General features: G+C 45.5%; 1 long non-coding RNA gene across 2 annotated transcripts; it reads left to right on the forward strand.

The window, feature by feature from the left end:
- The first annotated feature begins 3,079 nt into the window (after positions 1-3,079).
- Positions 3,080-18,891, forward strand: LOC102555119 (uncharacterized). Of its 2 annotated transcripts, XR_015643550.1 has the most exons (6): positions 3,080-3,399; positions 4,466-4,583; positions 7,552-7,697; positions 8,352-8,472; positions 15,938-15,987; positions 18,164-18,891. It is a non-coding gene; the product is annotated as an uncharacterized LOC102555119 (long non-coding RNA). The 2 variants fall into 2 exon arrangements; XR_015643551.1 differs by lacking the exons at positions 7,552-7,697; positions 8,352-8,472; positions 15,938-15,987; positions 18,164-18,891 and adding an exon at positions 4,788-6,179.
- The last annotated feature ends 321 nt before the right edge of the window (positions 18,892-19,212 follow it).

The following is a 19,212-nucleotide window of genomic DNA, read 5'->3' on the forward strand; positions in this document are numbered from 1 at the left end:
TGTGTCTTGCTGGGTATTTTTTTTTCCATCTAAGGTATGAAACAAGTAACTAGTGAAAGAAGAAAAGCCTTTAAAAAAATATTAGATGCCCAGTCTCTACATTATCAGAAATTATAAGGTTAAGACCTCTTAGATGAATCCTAGCTGCTTAATAATTTAAAACTCCAGAGTGAGAAAGGATGTTCTAATGAGCTTCAGGCTGCTCCCTCTGGGCATCCAGGAGGGCAACATTGCTTCCTAGGAGCCTAAGAGGAGTCTGTCTGGGGTTCAAGAAGGACAGTCTAGGAGAGACATCAGTGTGGGGCGGTTTCAGGGGGATGAGAAACGGTGGCTTAGAAGGTTCTAGCTGAGGCTAGCCGGCTCTCTGAATGAGAACTGTCAACGGTGAGATTCCTTCAAATGTCTCCTCTGGCATTTTTCAGCTCATCTTTCAGGCTCTGAAAAAAAAAAAAAAAAAAAAAAAAAAAGGAAGGGCGGTATTTTAGGAACCTTAGTCCCTTTTTACCACACCAGGCCTAGAGAGGAGAGATGGGGGAGGGGAGCGGCTACGTGTTCAGGCACACGCATGAACCTGCGTGTGTTTAAATCTTTCACGGGGAATCTGAATTAAAATCTCTAAGAAAATAGGGCAGGCTGAGGGGGACTCGAAGCATTTATTTTCCCAAGGGAAATATAAATAGTGGTGGGAGAAGATGAAAATATTTACAGAACAAACTGACCTGACCCAATTAAGTGCTCCAAGAAATTCCTGTCTCGCAAAGGAGGACAGACGCTGACGGGCTCCACTCATCCTGATGGCACTCGCCACACACACAAAACTCTCCCTGATCTTCTGCCTTTAGGTGGCTGTCTCACTCATCCATAGCGCATCCCATCTCAGGGTCCACCAAGGCCGGGAAAAGACCCAACAGCGCTCAGACTCCTGTCCAAGATCCTGTCGGTGTATGACGGACACCCATCTGTTATTGTCAGCTTCGTTCCCACAGCTCAGGTTCAAGAACAACTGGAGTGACACCATCAAGTAGCCCCAGGTCCTCCCCTCCCCTCCACCACAGCACAACTGGGGCTAACACCAAATCCCCAAATGACCTTAATTTTAATTAAGGATGCTAAAACGGACCATTTAGAGGGAGTTCCTGCTTGCTAAACGCAGCCTTTCTCAGTGGGACCCAGGTTGGGTGTGAGCTCCACACTTGAAATTAAATTATGCCTGGGATAATATTGTCTTGAGCACACAGTTGCTGACAGGATGTTGACAAAGACTTAGCCGGTGCTTTAATAAGAAAACAAAACGCAGGAAAGGACGCGGCCGAGTTCTCAGGCAGATCATTAAGGAGCACTTGGAGAGGCCAGGGGCTGGCGGGTGACTGCATCACAGTTCGTCATACAACTTAAACTTCTTTTGACATCTAGTTATGTCGAAATGTGACTGATCACCCAGGGGTTGGAGCTCCTGAGAGGGAGAGGCTCACTGACAGGCAGGAGCTTAAATGAGAATCAGGAGGAAGTGGTACCCGGGCTTCCTGACAGTCCACAGCTGCTACCTGGCTCCGTCTCACCGAGGCAGGCCTGTTCTGATGAGGAGATCTATTAGCATCTGCACACTTCTGTCTCATTACCACGCATCTGCCCACCTTTATTCTGCTGCTGCCACCTCTCATCTGACAGCTCAGGCGTTGTCAGGGGCTGGATACTGCAGAGTGGGGACCGCAGGCTCACTAGATCCGCTTTTATTTCCTAAAGACTGGTGTGCGGTTTTGACAGTACCATGCTGAGGCGGTAAAGCAGGTAATTAACATATCGAGCAGTTTCTAAACAAAGCTGAGATATAGATTCTGCATAAAAATCACCACGGAGTTGGAGGGGAGGGGAGGGGAGGGGAGGGGAGGGAAAGGGAGGGGAGGGGAGGGGAGGGTGGTGAGGCGGGGAGACCTTAGCTCTGTCCAGACCCATAGACCCACAAATCAAAGATGGACTTTTGACATTTCAAATTAGGGAGGAGGAGGAGGAGGAGGAGGAGGAGGAGGAGGAGGAGGAGGAGGAGGAGGAGGAGATGGAGATGGAGATGGAGAAGGAGGAGGTAACTAACCCTTGATGTTGGGCAACTTGATGTTGGGATAGGAACACGGCATCTCTTAGCGCTGTCTAGGCTTCCAAATGCACTCCCTGCTGGCTCCAAAGGCAACCTCAGCTGCCCTCCCTTAAAACAATAGGTGCACTTATATCCACTTATGTCAAACAACTGCCTCACATACCTCCTTTATAACCAGAGATTTAACACTGACAGAGACCCGCCGGAACCCACTGGAGTGCCGTCGATGTGGCCAGGGTCATTGGGAACTGCTGTTTATCCTCCACTGGCTTCCTGCTGCCATAAGAGCTGGTTTAGCCCCTACTTCCCAGCATCCTTCCATGCTCACCTAAGCTTAACTTTTTCAAGGTCTGTGGGGGCGGGGGTGGTCTGTATTAAGCTCCAGGTACCTGGCTCTGGGAGGGTAAAGAGCCATTATCCTGATGAAGGAGGGATGCTCTTCTCTCCCATCACCATTAGGACTTGGCAGGAAGCACAAAGAGTGCCCACTGAGACCCAAAGCTCAAGGGACCCCCGAAGGAAACCCACAGCAGCTTCTCTACAGAGTCCCAGACAGCCTGGGATGGCACAGCTCATCGCAGTCAGCAGTTCTACTTGGGGCCGGTTAGGAAACTCCCGGCGCTTGCAGCTTTCATTTTCCGATACCTCTTTGTTCTGCCCGCCCAGGGTTTGTATGGGTTAATGGAAAAATTACTGGTATTTTGCAACAATGCAATCAAAGTCAGTTCAGCAACCCTGATAAAGTGAGACTAGCTCATTCAGACGGCGCTGGCAGGCCTGAACTCACAATTGCAAAGTTTGAATACAAAATAAGATATTCCCCCTTTAAAAAAAAAAAAAAGACAGAATCCGTTGTCATTCATGCTAAAAAGGCATTACAGACTGTCGACACTGTACAGAAAAATAGGAGATGTTGACCTTTTTATTATAGACTTTTCTCTGCTGTTGCCCTCCTTTCAACTGCACATGGCTTCCCCCAGATCCCCCGCCCGCCCTGGGCTCATGCATGCTGTCTTCAGCTGTATGTTATCTCAAATAATTACCCTCGCTTCTGGCTGTCCCTGGCGACTTCTGCTGCTAAAAAAGCTACTCATTGTCGGAGACTGAAGAGGGATTTCCAGCCTGCTTCTTGTGGCCGGGCAACGGCTCTTAATTAACCACTCAGGTATTGTGGGAGCTCCCAGCCCGGCTCGCTTCCATATGGCGCGAACATGTCCGCAGTGATAAGCACGGGAGGAAATACTGTATCAAAAGGGAGCTCGCACAACCGAAAGCTTGTGCAAATTATTTTTAATGATTCTTCTCTGGTAAGTCGGCTTATTTGTTATTTCAAGCAGAGAGAGAGAGAGAGAGAGAGAGAGAGAGAGAGAGAGAGAGAGAGAGAGAGAAGAAACGCACTTGCCCTTGACCCAGATCCCCCTAGTCCACACCCTCATGCTGCCCCTCATCCTAAATCTTATCCTAAGCGCTGTTGTAGAGAGTCTGCTGGAGACAGAAGCCCTTTCTGTCATCTTACTTGGAAGGGCTTTGCTGTTCTGAAACTCACACACGTGCACATGAGCATACACACACACACACACACATTTCCCATAAGCAAGTGATTGTGAATAGGTCAAGAAGGAAGCCGTTTGGTCTCAGGTATCCTCGCTTCCACTATTCCTGCTTTAAATAATAGGGAGCAGGAGCCGGATGGAAGGGACGCCTCTTATAAATCTAATTAAAGAGGAAGTTGCATTTACATTTTAAAACCCACCCACCGGCCAGCGTGTGGTGTCACTCGACATTATGCATGATATTCCTTTGCGACAGAAACCATTACATTTAAAAATTCATTACAGCAAGGTTAGTTAGACAAATGATGGATGCAGCCCTTATCCTGCCGTGTATTAGCACAGTTGAAGTGTAAATGATGAAAAATATTTTGTGCTTATCAGCATTTATGTGGAAGTGCGTTCTACAGTGATATATGGTGTTCTATTTCTATTATTGTGACAGAAAGAAAGCAACACAGAACAACCCGGTGTTTATTAGAACACGCTTGCCATGATAACATGACAGACCTGTTGTACATGACTCTAAGTGCTCTCATGTCCAAAACAATGTGAAATGTGTCGGCTGTGCAAATCCGGCTGAAGAGTGTGTGTGTGTGTGTGTGTGTGTGTGTGTGTGTGTGTGTGTGTGTGTGTTGTTTGTTGTTTGTGGCTCTTTTTTAATAGGCTAATACTAATTTAAAATCATGTAGAAGGTTATAAAGTTGCCGGGCTGGTTAGCCTGTTTCCTTTCTGACGTGCTTAAAAAAGAGTGTGTGCATGTGTTTTGGAGACACCAGACAATGCTATAAAAAGGAGGCTTCTGTGTTTATTTTGTCTTCAGAAATGCAGACTGCCCAATGGGATGGAGTTTCCAGTGTGATGTCATTGGAAACATTGCTCCTCAGAGCAGTGAAATTAGCCCGATAGAAAAAGAACACAGAGCCTCACTTTCCAATCAGGTGAGCATGAAAATCAAAGGCCACAGTGGGGACATCCTGGTCCTATCAGGGCACAGGAGTACTGCAGCTGGGACCAGGGGAGGATTGATGGCCAGAATGCACTGCGGAGTCCCTGTCTCCTGGGGAAGTCACCTCCTAACTCTTTTGGCCAAGTTCACTCACAATGTGGTTCCTGCCTTCTCTCCCCTCTCCTTTTTCTGCCAGCCCAGAACAATGGTGCGTCCAACTGCAAAATGAACCAGAACACAAAAAGAAAAATAAACCCTCGTCGGTCACAAGAAAAAAAAAGGGAAAGAAAATTTATGACTAAACCCTATTTTAAAAAAGGAACAAAAGGCAGAAGGCCTTCCTCCATTCCCCACAGTGCATTGCACATACCCAGGTGCCCTCCCCAAGGCTTGCAGATAGGACTGCCAGCAGATCTGCTGAGTTATATATGGTGACAGTGGCTCCCTGTTAGCTGATGCATTTTGTGAACTGTAGTTCTCTCTCTCTCTCTCTCTCTCTCTCTCTCTCTCTCTCTCTCTCTCTCTCTCTCTCTCTTTCCTGCTTCCTATGCATAACAAATCCTTTGGTGTCTGAGCATCTCTCAGCTTGAGGGAGACCCAGGTTCGCTGAACATTTCTCCAGGGGTTTGCCCCCAGCGCCTTTTTCCTTCACCATGTGTCTTGGGGAGGATGTCGTTGTGTACATTAGCAAGGTGAAGCTTAGCACCCTCTGGGCCACTGCTGGCATAGGAAACAAGGAGCCGACCAGCCAAGGATAATACAGGCCTCAGCACTTCCTAGGCTGCCTGCCCCGATCCTTCTCAGCCCGGTTGTTATCTTTAGGAAGTGCAAGGTGGAGGAGAGGGAAATCTTATCTGGCTCCCATCCCAGTTATAAGATGCAAAGCCCCTCCTGTACACCTTGGGAACATTGTCACGTCGGGGTCAAATCTCGCTCAAACGGACTCCAGTGACTGAAGGGGCCTGTGACCTACATTGTTCTCCATGTCCTTTGTGGCATAAAACAGACTCAGCTGATTTCTTTCAAAGCTCATGTTACCACATTTTTCGAGAGTGTGGAGCATCAACTCTCTCTTCATAATGTGTGCTTCCTCTTGCATTTATTCACTAATGCACATTTCATTTATTTTAAACACACGCACACGCACACACACACACACACACACACACACACACACACACACACGCTCGCCCTTTCCTTTCAGAACATTCTGGAAGCAACTTGCCCAAGTACACCCTGTCAGTCCATTTCCCAGTGGAAGAATTTCCGCAAGCTGGGATCTGAGAGACTGTGGACTGACCCGGAGTTGCCCTATTAAATGCATTTGCGTCTTGGAGCTGAAGAATATTTGCTGAAAGCTGGATTACCACTTGGTAGGCCACCAGCAGCTGTTGAAAAGCAGGGCATAAAAGCTTGTTTATGTCTTTAATGGCCCACTTAATTGATGAAGCAAGTATGTTCTTCATAATAAAATACCAAGGAATAATCTTAATACCCCAATGTATGCTGCTAGTGAATTAAGAAACATCTGCTGTAATGTAAAAGAACGTTTTATTTGGGGTCTTCATTAAAAACATGATTCTATGGACTTCTGCTGATTTATATTGTACACAACAAATTAGCATGTCTTGAAGTCATTATTCTTCACAATTAAACTTACATGTCCAGTCTCAGAGGGGGAAGTCTACCCCTTCAGTGATCTTAGCGCACACTGGGTTCATTCATTCCATCCAGGAGATGTGGAGTCCAACGTCTCCAGAGTGTCCGTTTACATCTACTCCTCTTAGGAAGACACGAAAACCCAGCCCTGCTCCCGAGGGCTTCTGCTCCAAGGAGTTGCAGGAAACTAAGTGTAACTCCTTTCGGGAAGCTCTAGTCTGACTCCATTGTGGAGTTCACTTCCATGAACTCAGGATTTGGGCTTCATGGAGGACAAAGAAGATTTCCGCACCCCGAAGGCTGAGACTATGATTTGAAGGTAGGTTGGAAGAAATCTATCCTGGAAGACATCTATCCCACCCAGAAACAGAGCTTTGAGAGCCTGGGATGGAGTGTAGATGTCTGAGAGGAAGAAGGTGCTGAAGGGACAGGGTGTGACCAGCTTACCAGTGCTGGCTCCCATCCCCCTTCTCCAGATGGCGTCTGTCTCCCACACACCCGCTATCACACCAGGAAGCCACATGTCACCACCCCTGCACCCAACACCACTCATGATACAGGGACATGTCAATTGCTTCCTGGAGTTTGGTCCCTAGAACAGCCCTCGTGCTTCAGAAGCCAAAAGACAAGTTATTTTAAAAGCGAGCACAGGGCAGGCTGGTGGTTCAAGGGCAGAGATTTGCAAGCCTGGCTGCTTTGGAGGCTGAGCTGGAAAAACAGAGAAGAACCTGTACTCTGATCTCACTGCTGGGGGATGCCCTTGAATACACAGAAGCCATAGGGGTTTTCTGGTTTTGTTGTTTAAATTTTTAGATTGAATTAAGTTAGATTCTCCATTCTCTTTTTCTTGGTCTCCTGAGTGCTGGGATTACGCATTGGGTTTTTTGGGGGTGGGGTGGGGTGGAGGCGGGCAACTTCGGGGGCTGGAGTACTGTACATCAAACCTAGGGCTTAGAACATGCCGAACACACATTGTTTTGTGTGCAGAGACAGAAGTGTACTGCTCTGGAGGGAAAGATAGGGGTTTCTGTTTCTTTGTTCATCTGTTTGTCTGTTTTAAGATGGATGGCACTTTTCTCAGGCAAGAGGATTCCATGAGCCTCTCTGGCTTTAAAAAATGCAATACTAGCAACTGTCGGTAGGAAGGTTATATGGTATGGTTGCTATGGCTGATAGCGTGGTAATTCTTCAAAACATTAAAAACAGAATCGCCGAGGGTCGAGCAATTCTGCTTCTAGGCATATACTTCAAAGAACCGGAAGCATAGCTCTCAAGACAAATGTATCTATCTTGCTTCACAGGAGCCTTGTTCGCAACAGCCACAAGGAAGCCACACAAAGACCCATCAATATATGATCAAAACTGTCCTACGGGAAGAGGATGGAATATTACTCAACCTTTAAAAGCAAGTAAATTCTGAAACAGCCTACAACATGGATCATGTCAGGTGAAGTGAAAACAGATAAAAGAACAGATTCTGTGTGTCTTAGTTGCTCTTCTGTTGCTGTGACGAGACTCTATGACCAAGGCAACTTATTGAAGAGCTTACTGGGGTCTTACAGCTCCTGAGGGATGAAAGTTCATTACTATCATGGCAGAGAGCATGGCGGCAGCCAGGTACATCGTAAGACATACACGCGAGGCAGAGAGAACAAGACACTGGGAATGGTGGGGCTTTTTTTTCTTTGAAAGCTCAAAGCCAGTCTCCCAATGACATACCTCCTCCAATAAGGCTACACCCTCCCAATCCTTCCCAAACTGTTCCACTAAATGGAGACCAAATGTTCAACTAGATTAGCCACTCTAATTGAAACTACCATACTGTATGAGTGTTGTACATGAACTACCCAGAGAAGTGAAGCTTAAGAGGCCAACAGTAGAAAGGTACCTGCTGGGACTGGTGGGATAGGAATGAAGAGAAATTGTCTGATAAGGACAGAATATCAAATTGGGAAAAGCAGAGAATTCTGGACGCAGATGGTGGTGACTGCTGCAGGAGGACATGACTGCCCCTCTGTCACTGACCTTGACAACAGCCATGACAGCAAATGCTATTGTGTGAATTGTACTACAATTTAGCAGTGTTTTTTTTTTTTTAAAGGTTAATTCAAGGCTATCACGACTGTCATCATATGAAACCAGTGAGCAAAAGACAGCGACCTAATGACTGCATAGTAAATGCCAGAGGAGTCCTTGAGGCATCTGTGATCTGAGAGAGGGAGGTAAGTGGATAAGAGAGGGGGTGAGGGTTTTCCTGAGTGACACGACACTTGGCCAATCAGTCATGCTCTGCCAATGACATAGCCGGTGGTATGGAGACACAGCTTCCTCCCTGGGACTCAGAGTTCATGTGCACACAAGATTTCTGAGTTTGTCCCATTTGCATATTCCACAAATATTCTTGTGTGCTATTTTTTTTCAATCATTAAAAAAATGTACAAATCCTCTGAGACTGGTAGGTTGGTGGCTGGATCTCATGTTTGTCATAGTGTGGTAACCATTGTCTAGATATGTCCAAAACCCTGAGATTCCCATTTTGATTCCCAATGCCATTTCTGGGCTGGTTTCTTGCTTTCCAAGGGTTAGCAGGAGCAAAGTGTATGTACTTTAGGTATCAAACAGCTAGGCCACATGTGGACATGAGCCGGATTTGATGTCAACAGCCATGAAGAAGAGCCTCTCTCTGTGTGCAAAGGTCCTAGGACAGGAGAAAGGAAGCTGTAGGCCTGCTTCTGAAGAGTTCAAGAATTCTAAAGTCAAGTGCTACTTCTGGTCATTGGTTCTCCATTTTAATCTCAGTGTGCACAAATGTTGAGGAGATGTTGGCCCCATGTACCTAAAGCTTTTGGTCAGGACTGTGACTGATAGAGGCTGGGTCAAAAGAGCAGGTGACCCATGGCAATTTAGTTCACTGTAGGGCTGGAGAGAGGCATGAGGGTCCCCTTCCCTTGCAGATGAGTGCTTACGCCTTTTATATTGGCGTTGAAGAAAGAGCAACCCTCAAATGATGTAGGCACCCACAATGTCACACAAGGTTCCCTGACTGTCAGCATACTGCTTTTTCTCCACTAGAGCAAGCTGACAGCAGAAGGTTCTTGTCTCTCATTCCTCAGTACTTCTACTGAGCAATCCTGGGCTAGTTCCAGACTTCTCACCACCCAACCCTTCCCCCCTGCCTCCCGCCCCAGCTCATCATTAATCCTGTGAGTGTGGCTGAAGTCTCATCTGACCTCCAGCTTCTGCCACAGAGGAGCTGGCAATCGAAACAGCATTGTGTTCTGCAAAGGTGCTCCCAGGTCAGCCTAGCTGCAGAGAATGAAGGGTTGCAGGAGGAGGGGTGGGGATGAGGGAGGGTGCGGGACTCAACCTTTCTCCGGATTGATGCAATGACAGTCCCTCCTGGAAACTGGTTCCAGGCCTCAATCTCTCCTGCTTGAAGAAAAAAAAGGGCAATAAAATACCCTTTTCAGAACACAAAGTTTTTAAATATTCGCTTAAATATGTTAAAGTTTTGTGTTACCTGAATATTATTGGCCTGGTGAGACAATGTGCTGTAAGGCTATGGAATCGCCAAAAACCAGATCAGATACACTCCAAGACGAAACAGAATCAGAGAGCATGTTAGGAGGAGGCAAGCAGACCCTCCAAGGTGACCCTACCTCATACAGGGGACAGTCCACCTTCCAAAATCCTGTACTGAGAGGAAAGCAAGCACCCAGGTTACACAACCCCCATGGCTCTTGTGTCCTACAGAGCTTGGGTGGTTCCTCCAGATGCCCTATAGTCAGCAATCACCTTTCCATACCTTCGTTGCTGTTCCCTGGCTCCCACTTCCTCCCTCCTCCAGCTGGACGCAGCCACTCACGGTTGGTGTTGTTTGGCCTGCACTTGTACTGTGGTACTACACTCAGCTGCCTGTCAGTCTGCTGGGTATGGGTCAGACTCTTCTCCCCAAGCTAAGGGATCATCTCTCTCTTCTTCCTGCTACGGAACCTCAGTTTGTAGTCTTTCATCTTGTCCTTGGGTATTGTGATTAAGCCAGACTACAATTCCATCCATATAGCCATAGTCACTTGTATAACTTTCAGGAACCTCTGACTTTCCTACATAAAATGAGGGAAAGCAAGAGGAGTAGTTCATGCAGCATGGTTGACCCAAGGTTCTAGGAGATGTGCACAATGCAAGAGGACCCACTGTGTGTGACTCTGTGTCTAAGCTGGTCAAAGCAGATACCTGTCAAGAATTCCCCTTAAGGGCACAAGCCACATCAGAACTGGCACTGAGCTGAGTGTCATCATGTAACTAGCAGATTTCCTGTTTGAAACTATTTTCTTGTATTTCAGTTCCACAGAGCTGGGGCCCTGGTACTTATGTGGCCCCTCCTCATCTATTCCTTTCTTGTCCCTGTCCTCTGACCTCACTGCCACCCTCTAGATACTCATGCCCCAAACTATGTTACTGACATCCTTCTGCCACAGAGCGTCACATAACCAAATGTATTCGTTGGAGCTATCTGTATATAACAGCCCCCAAATAAGGCTGGCTTTGGAGAAAAAGAATGAATGTTTTCCTCATTTCCAACATCTGGAAGTAGTTAATTCAGGACATGGAATAGTAGAAACCCAACTCCTCCATGCATGGCTGCCATTCCAAAATCCTCATGGGTGACTAGGGCTCCAGTGGGAAGCTGGATGGGACAAGAGACAGGCCACTTCCCTGAAGGACAAATCTAAGGAATCACACATACTACCATTCTTTCTAACTGGTGGCCCAAGAGCTAGCTGCAAGAGATTCTAGAAAACTTAGGGTTTTGTTATTGTTTGTTATTGTTACTGTTTCCCAATTGAACAAACAGTCAGTGAAGATTTCGGGTTCCATTTCAAAATATGAAAGGAGGAAGGGATGAGGCATTGAGAAGTTTCTTCCCTATGTGAAGTATCTATAACATTTCTTTTATTTTAAACCTGTTTTATGTTTGCCAAAATGACTCAGGCACATAACTGAAATAGTTAAATATAAAAGGCTTATAAAGGAAATATGATATTTTTGCTGCTAACTCCAAAGCCTCTCTATAAAAGCAATAATTTTAGTTTTGGGATTTGTTAAAAGTAATTTTGAACAAATAATAAAATTATAGTTTTCTCTATATCCCTTAATTTGGGGCTTTTAAAATTGCCTTTCTACTTTAGTCAGCAAAGATTTGTCTGACTTTCTTTCTCAGACATACATGCTTGCCCAGTTCTGTTCTCCAGACTTTCCCAATGAAATCATGTAAAATTTCCCAGCTAAGAAGTGGCTATTGCATCCACTATTGCAGACATGTAATATGTAGCATTACAAACACATTTCATTTTGTGCCTCTCCTTGGAATGAAAGACCACCCCGCCTTTATCATTCCCTTAGTTTTTTGTTTTGTTTTGTTTTGTTTTGTTTTGTTTTTAATCTCCCTGGACATGCAAACAGAAGGACATGAGTTTACAGTCTCAACACCAATGTAAAACATCTGAGCTCTAGAGAGGTAAAGACAAGAGGATCCTGGGGAATCCATAGCCAGCTAGTCTAGCCAATAGGCAAGCTCCAGGTTTCAGAAAGATCCTCTGTCTAAGAACAAAATGTGGAGAGTGATCAAGCAGAAAACCTAACATCAACCTCCAGCTTCTACATAGACACACACACACACACACACACACACACACACACACACACACATATTTGTGTGTGTTCAAATGCATACACAACACTTTTTTAATAATTAAAGCTTTATTAATTCCTCCAAGAGCCTCTTAACATGAGCCACTGTTTTCTCTCCAGCAGACCCTTCTCTCAGAATCTTCTGCCTCACTCTAAAGTGTTCTTTAGAATTAGAGTAGAGCTGCTCATTACCTCATTCTGAAAATTTCTTTACCCTTTTCATACAAGAGATTTGCTTCCTGGATCCCAAATTTCCTTAGTCATTAAAATGCATCTTCTCTGTGTTTCCAAGGAAGGGTCTGCTGGAGGTCAATTTTCTATATAGAAGATGTCTTGATTCTACTTGATAGTTTGGGTATGATAGCTGGGTATAAAATTTATGTTGAAAACTCATTTTATTCAGTATGTTAAAGGCTATATGTTATCTTCTATTGTCACTAATAATCTCATTCAATTGTTCTACATCTTTGGTATACTGTATAATTTCATGTTTCTCTTAGAAAATTCAAGAGTCTATGGTCTCTGTTTTTGTCGATCTGTTATATCACATTGATGTGCCTAAGGTAGGCCTTAGAGATATGATGCTGTGCTTCCAACCAATAAGGAAATTCATGCCCCTCACTTCTGAGACCATCCTTGGTTTTCCTTGCTTGGAATTTCCTCTCTCCCATTGTGTGTCTTCACTCTTTTTTTTTTTATAGAATGCCTAGCAGTCAGGATGTCAGAGCTGTGTTTGATATCAGTTTTACATTTTTTGTTCTTTTTTTCCAAGGGCTTCAATTCCTGAGGGGTCTCTTCAACTGTACCTATTAATCTTCATGGTGTATTTGTCATGTCTGCAACCCTGCTCTGAATTTACACAGCTCTTTCTTGTTTAATTGGATTGAGTTTTTTTTAAGATGTATTTATTTAAAGTATATGAGTACACTGTAGCTGTCTTCAGACACACCAGAAGAGGGCATCGGATCCCATTACAGATGGTTGTGAGCCACCGAGTGGTTGCTGGGAATTGAACTCAGGACCTCTGGAAGAGCAGTCAGTGCTCTTAACTGCTGAGCCATCTCTCCAGCCCTGGATTGAGTTTTAAAGCTCTGGTTTCTAATTTTGATTCTTCGACCACAATACATTTCCATCTCTGCAAACATATTTGATACTTTTTCTGCTGCACAGATCTGCTACCTGAGAATGCCCGTACTTCCGAATTCCTGCTTGCACCTCCTTATGGCACCGCCCTTCAATGTCCTACACAGGCTCACATTTCAACCCCTGGTTTGCAGCTGGTACTGTTTTGAGTACTTAAGATTTGGTGTACGGGGCCTGGCTGGCAGGCTTCTGCTTATGCTCCAGCTGCCTGATCTAGGAGAAAACTTGTACCTATGTTCTGCCACCAACCCTCTTCACTTTCCCTACCTGTTCTCACCACTGTGATCCCCACTTACTTGCCTCCTTCAATACTCCCACCCCTGTGAAACCTACTCACCTTCTCCATCAGGATGGACTGAAAATGGAAGCCCAAATCAGTTGTTTTTCCTTCCATAACTGCTCTGCTATATATTTTGTCACAACAACAGTGAAAGGTACTGAAAATAGTTCTTGTCTTTCTTTTTTGGAGTTGTATTTCCATAACTGTGAATCCTCCGGGGCAAGTTTATATTTAAAAGTATAGCTGGGCTGGTGGCACAGGCCTATAACTTTGTCTATTTAGGAAGCAGCAGAAGGAAAATTACAAGTCCAAACTTGGCCTGTCTGGACTACAGAGCAATGACCAGTTTAGAGAATTTAATGAGACTGCATTTCAAAATGCAGGGCTTAAAACAGGGCTGGTGTTATGCTCTGTAACAAAGTTCCTGCCTGGCATGTGCAAGACTCTTGTACACACACACACACACACACACACACACACACACACACACACACCCCAATCACAGAATAATATTAGCTGACTAATGGTCCCACTTTCCTGATACAGCCTGTTGACTGGTGACTGATTTGGTAGCAAATTGTATTGTAACTGTAGGTTACAACTTTAGTGGGTCATTGTGGACAGGGTAAAAATAAGCTTCCTTGGGATCTCAGTGGCTCCCTGGATCTACCTGTTTCTATTACAACATTTCATCCATTCCGGCTAAAATGTTCATTTCACCTCTTGAAATAGTCTATTCTAATATATTGCACCTGAGCTTTGCAGGAGCCTCTAGCTCAGGTACAGTGGAGACTGTATGGAATGTATTGAGACTGTGGGTTGCAGAAGTCTCTAGTTCTAACAGAGATGGGGAATGCATTCAGTGTACTACAGCTAGGCATTTATTCCTGTGTGCTTGCACCTCCCTACAGACCCATGTAGATGCTTGTCCACCTCCCTACAGACCTATGCAGATGCTCTCCTGTCCTGGAGGCTGCCCCAGTCTCTTTTCCCCATGTCACTCTTTGCTGTGTCCCTCCTCCATACTTGTTGACAGTCAAACAAATCTGTTGACTTCTTCAGTCTTTTTCTAGACTTGTACTAGAATGAGCACTTCATGAACCATAATCTACTTATCAGACCATTATCACTTAAACTATGGACTGGCACATACTAGATGCTCAATAAAAACCCACGTACTGATAAAATGCTTGCTTCTAAGTTCTGGGTTTTTGCACACTCTCCTCTCTCTAACCATCTCCTCCTCTGTGACCAGAAAAGTCTTAACAAAAGGTTGAAGCAAAGTTGACACCCCACACACCAGCATCTCAGCACAGCCAGGTAACTGGCTAGTTACAAAGGAATTCTTTCACCTTGAAAAATGAGAATCGAACGGTTTAAAGGTTCAAAGGTGTCTTTACTTGTTGTACATGTAATTAATTAATTAATTTCTTTGTGAGACAGAAAAAGAGTGCCATCCAGTTCTCATGGTACTAAAGCAGCACCCCCCACCCAAATATCAGAGGAAACAGCAGACTGGTGCCTTCAATTTCCCGCTGTGAGTTAAAATCATATTAACATCCAAGAGCAGAAGGCATTCACATAGAATTAGACTTCCTGCTATTCTTAGGAAGTTGGAGGTCCTCTTTATGCAGACCAGCATTCCGAGGTAGGGAAGCATCATGTGCCCTGTGGGACATCTACCCGTTTGGGTGAGTTGCCAAAGCTCAAAACAGTTGCATGCCCCATGTGACCCTCCTGCTCTGTCATGCTGACTGACCGTGGAGAACTGAACATGGGGTCCTCAGCCTCTCCACATCCCCTGAGACTGAGCTTGGTACAGACAATGGGCAGGTAGGTGTTCAGTGCACCATCTCCAGGTGTAACTCTGAGGATATCACCTGGGCTTGAGCCCCCTCGTCTTCCTCTGCTTCCTCTCTGTGAGGAGGTGAGAAAGCTTCTCCACACACACACCAGCCTCCATGTTGTCCTGCTCAAACTCAGTGGGCCAAGCAGACACGGATGGGCCGCTCTGAAACGATATGCCAAAGTGAATTCTTCCTCCCTTCAACTCTTTATGTCAGCAGTTTTGCCAAAGCAGCATGTATTTTGACAAAAGATTTCAAATGTGTCACCTCAATGGACACCCCTGGGGATGGCTCATCATGTCAGAGTGACTGGGTTGACTTGCCACCCTGGGTGTGCCCATGAAAGCATTTCCACAGAACTTTAACTGAGGCAGGGGGAGACCTACCCTGACTGGACATCCCATGGGCTGAGTCCATACTGGATAAGAAGGAGGTCCGCTAAGCCTCAATGTTCTTCTCTCTGCTTCCTGACGCAGGATACAGTCTGAGCAGCCACCTGGCTCTCTTATGTCCATGCTTTTCCTACCACAACGAACCATATCCCTTCTTATACCCTGAGCCAAAGTAAACCCTTCGCTCCTCAAGTTGCTTGTGTCGTGTATTTCAACCCAGGAAGGAGAAAATGTTACGAATACAGAGCCCTTAATAAGATCTCTCCTTCGCCTGTTACTGACCTCTTCCAGAAATGAAAAAGCACAGGCTTAAATAATTCTTTTTTTTTTCCAGAAATCAGGCTGACAAATACTGACTACACAGGAGGAGCTTCCCCAGGGGCAGTGAGTACTTCATTTCCTTCGTATAAACAAACAGACCTTTTCTCAAAACAAGGTGGCAGTGCTCACGTACTAGCCAAATGGTGAGGTCACTGCCTTCGAGGCCCTGCCAGGCAGTGGAGGGGACCCGTTAGGCCAGAACAATTTCCAAGGGGAGCATGTGTGGTCAGTGGTTTCCCTTGGCCATGCACACAGGCAGCTCCTCTTTTGGTAAATCCACGAGGTCAAATGAATTTGGAGAGGCAGGCAGGAGCAGCTCAAGGTGACCCCCCCCCCCCATTTTCAACTATTAGCCAGAGACAGAGTCAGCTAGATGCTCCTCCAGTGGGATGTTCTCTGGAGATAGACACAGAGGACATACTCATTTAAGGATGCTCGAAAGACGATGACTCAGCAAACGGCGGCAGCTTGCGTAAATCGCTTGCTCTTCTGCACAGTGAACTAGAATATGGAGGTTGGGATGAGGAGACTGGGGTGGGGAGGCTGGCTTCAACTAGCCCTTCCAGTGTGAGGAATCGGGCCTAGGAGCGAAGCCCATGGGCAGCCAATGAAGTTCTGCAAGTGTTGGCTGTCTGAACCGAGAGCCAGTTCAAAGCAATCCACAGCAGACAGCCTGCCCTCTCAACCTTCCAAGTAGGCGTGAAAGGCTGTGGTTATGAGACACGAGAAATGCACATCCCCCAAAGCCCAGCCCCTCTGCCAAAAACGCTTCCTAAATGATGTCTCTGACATGTGACTATTGGTCCTCAACTTCCATTACTACAGAGATTAGCGCCTCTGCCAAACTTTAAGGTTCGGCAAAACCTGGCTTCAAGAGATTGGTGTATATATTAACACAAAACGAAATGTTGCATAGACTTCTCTTTTATGCAGTAGTAAAACCTGTGCCAGCAGTCACCTTGGATAGCTGTGTTGTTCCTAAATCTCATTCAAGAATGCCTGCCATCCACTCCCCAAGAACTTAGTAAAGGTTAAAAATGCCCCCTGCAGCTGACCTCACATGCCTCCCTTGGTTCCTCTCTTGGGTTTTCCCTTCTATCTTCCAGGGAGCTCAGAGTTCCAAGTCTAATATTCCTCTACCACTGAACAGTGCATTGAACATAAAATTGAGAACCTAATGATATGCCTTCACACAAAATTCTATCATTTATAAATTATATGAGTCTATTTCCAGAGCAGTCAGATGACTGTGGCCTTGGCACGTATCTCATAGGAAGAGAAGACCAGCGTTTTTCCACAGTGGAAAGTCAAATCGCAATGGCGTGTGAAGCTCACCATGCCTCGGAATTGGTCAAGGCTATGGCACTGAAGGAAATCTCCACTATCCATCCTAGCATCACAGTGACTACTGTCACCCTTCACATGGCTTTGGGGTCAAGGGATGGGACTGAACTCTAGGGAAGAGGCTTGCTCACGTGGCATGTCAGTCTCTAAGGCACAGTCACCGGGTTTCCAGGAGAACCTCAAAGCAATACTGAAAGCGAAGCCTCTTAACTTATCATTGTTGTTGTCGTCATCATCATCATCTTCTTGTTCATCTTCTTGTTCTTGTTCTTCTTGTTCTTGTTCTTGTTCTTCTTGTTCTTGTTTTTCTTCTTCTTCTTCTTCTTCTTCTTCTTCTTCTTCTTCTTCTTCTTCTTCTTCTTCTTCTTTTTCTTCTTCTTCTTCTTCTTCTTCTTCTTCTTCTTCTTCTTCTTCTTCTTCTTCTCCTTCTTCTTCCTCTTCATCATCATCATCTTCACCATCATCACTATCATCATCACCAACAACATCATGTTGTTGTTGTTGTTACAATTTTTTGAGACAGGGTTTCTCTACATAACACCCCTGGCTGTCCTGGAACTTGCTTTGTAGACCAGGATGCCCTCAAAGTCTCAAATCTTCCTGCCTCTGGAATACTGGGATTAAAGAAGGGGTAAGGGCAGCCTCTTTAAACAGTGTGAGAAACCTGGACCAAGCACTTATGCTGATAAGTAGCAATGACTTGGGGGGTCTACAAAGGGGAAAAGCAGCTTTCCCACTGGGGAGGAATTTCAAGAAGCAATATTCATTCCAGGCAACATAATGTCATGAAGACATTCTCTCAAAGGCTTCAGTACCTGGAAAGGAAAGAAGGTTGTGGATCCTTTTCAGGAACATACCCTTAAGTAAGTTCCTCCACCTGTCTCTTCCTCTCCAGGCCTCATTGCCCTCCAACATCAATGGTCACAGCAAGGATCCCTCCCATCCACCCTACCCCCATGCCAACCCAGCTCTCCTACAAGAACTGCTCGAGCATGCCCCGGCCGGACTACTGTCCCATTCGGGTTTGGCTCATGCATGCTGCATGGGTCAGAATCATGTGGCACCCTGGAACTAGGACCAGGCATGCTGGAAGCCTGTCTGGAATTCTTTGTTTAGGTCAAGCAAAGGAACACTCGTGGGTAATTCGCAAAGTGTCTGTACTCAGAGGTATTGCCAATCTCATTATCATTAATTTTTGCATATTTAACTACAGTTTTTAATTAGATGGTATTTTATTATTCATGCACATAATTTGTGTCGAAGTCTGACTGCTCCCTTGAAGGAAAGAAAGGTGGAGGGGGGAGGCAGATATTTCTGAATTGGAAGTCAGGGTTGGTGCTTCTGTTTGGCTGGAGAGCAGAGCCGCCTCTGAGTCCATAATGGTTCTCTTTTAATTTTGCTAATAGCTATCATGTTATGCACCTTTATAAATTTGTTAAATCCAGAGTGCTGGGAGTAGTCTCTATGCGGCGACTGTAAACAGCCTGCTCTGTTTGGTCTGCGCATACAAACTGTTTGCTCAAGCTCCTTGATGTATTATTAAAACGGGTAATGGGCCCCTGGGAACGCATCTAGTTATAGGCCTTCATTTGCAGAATAAACCATGCGTTGTTTTCATCTTTACTCATGATTGTTAATGGTGCTGATGATGAGATGGGTGGGTTCTCTGGGCTCTGCCTTGATCCTCGCCTGTTTTATTATGCAGGCAGAATGGCCAAGCTGCTGATTTCGTCGAAGGTTTTCAATTAGTCATTTGACTGAACACATCTGTGCTGGCATCCACCCAGAGCTGGACGGCCCCGCTATTACCAGTTTACACCCGCTGAACCGTGGCCATAAACTCGGATGGGAATAAACCTAAATTGGCCTTTTAGATATGGCTGAAAAGTTGAACCATTGCAGTGTTTTATAGCGGTGTCAGGAAGGTGTGAACTTTTCCACCTT

Source organism: Rattus norvegicus, chromosome 19, assembly GCF_021556685.1.
Source record: "Rattus norvegicus strain SHRSP/BbbUtx chromosome 19, alternate assembly SHRSP_T2T, whole genome shotgun sequence".
Classification (NCBI taxonomy): domain Eukaryota; kingdom Metazoa; phylum Chordata; class Mammalia; order Rodentia; family Muridae; genus Rattus; species Rattus norvegicus.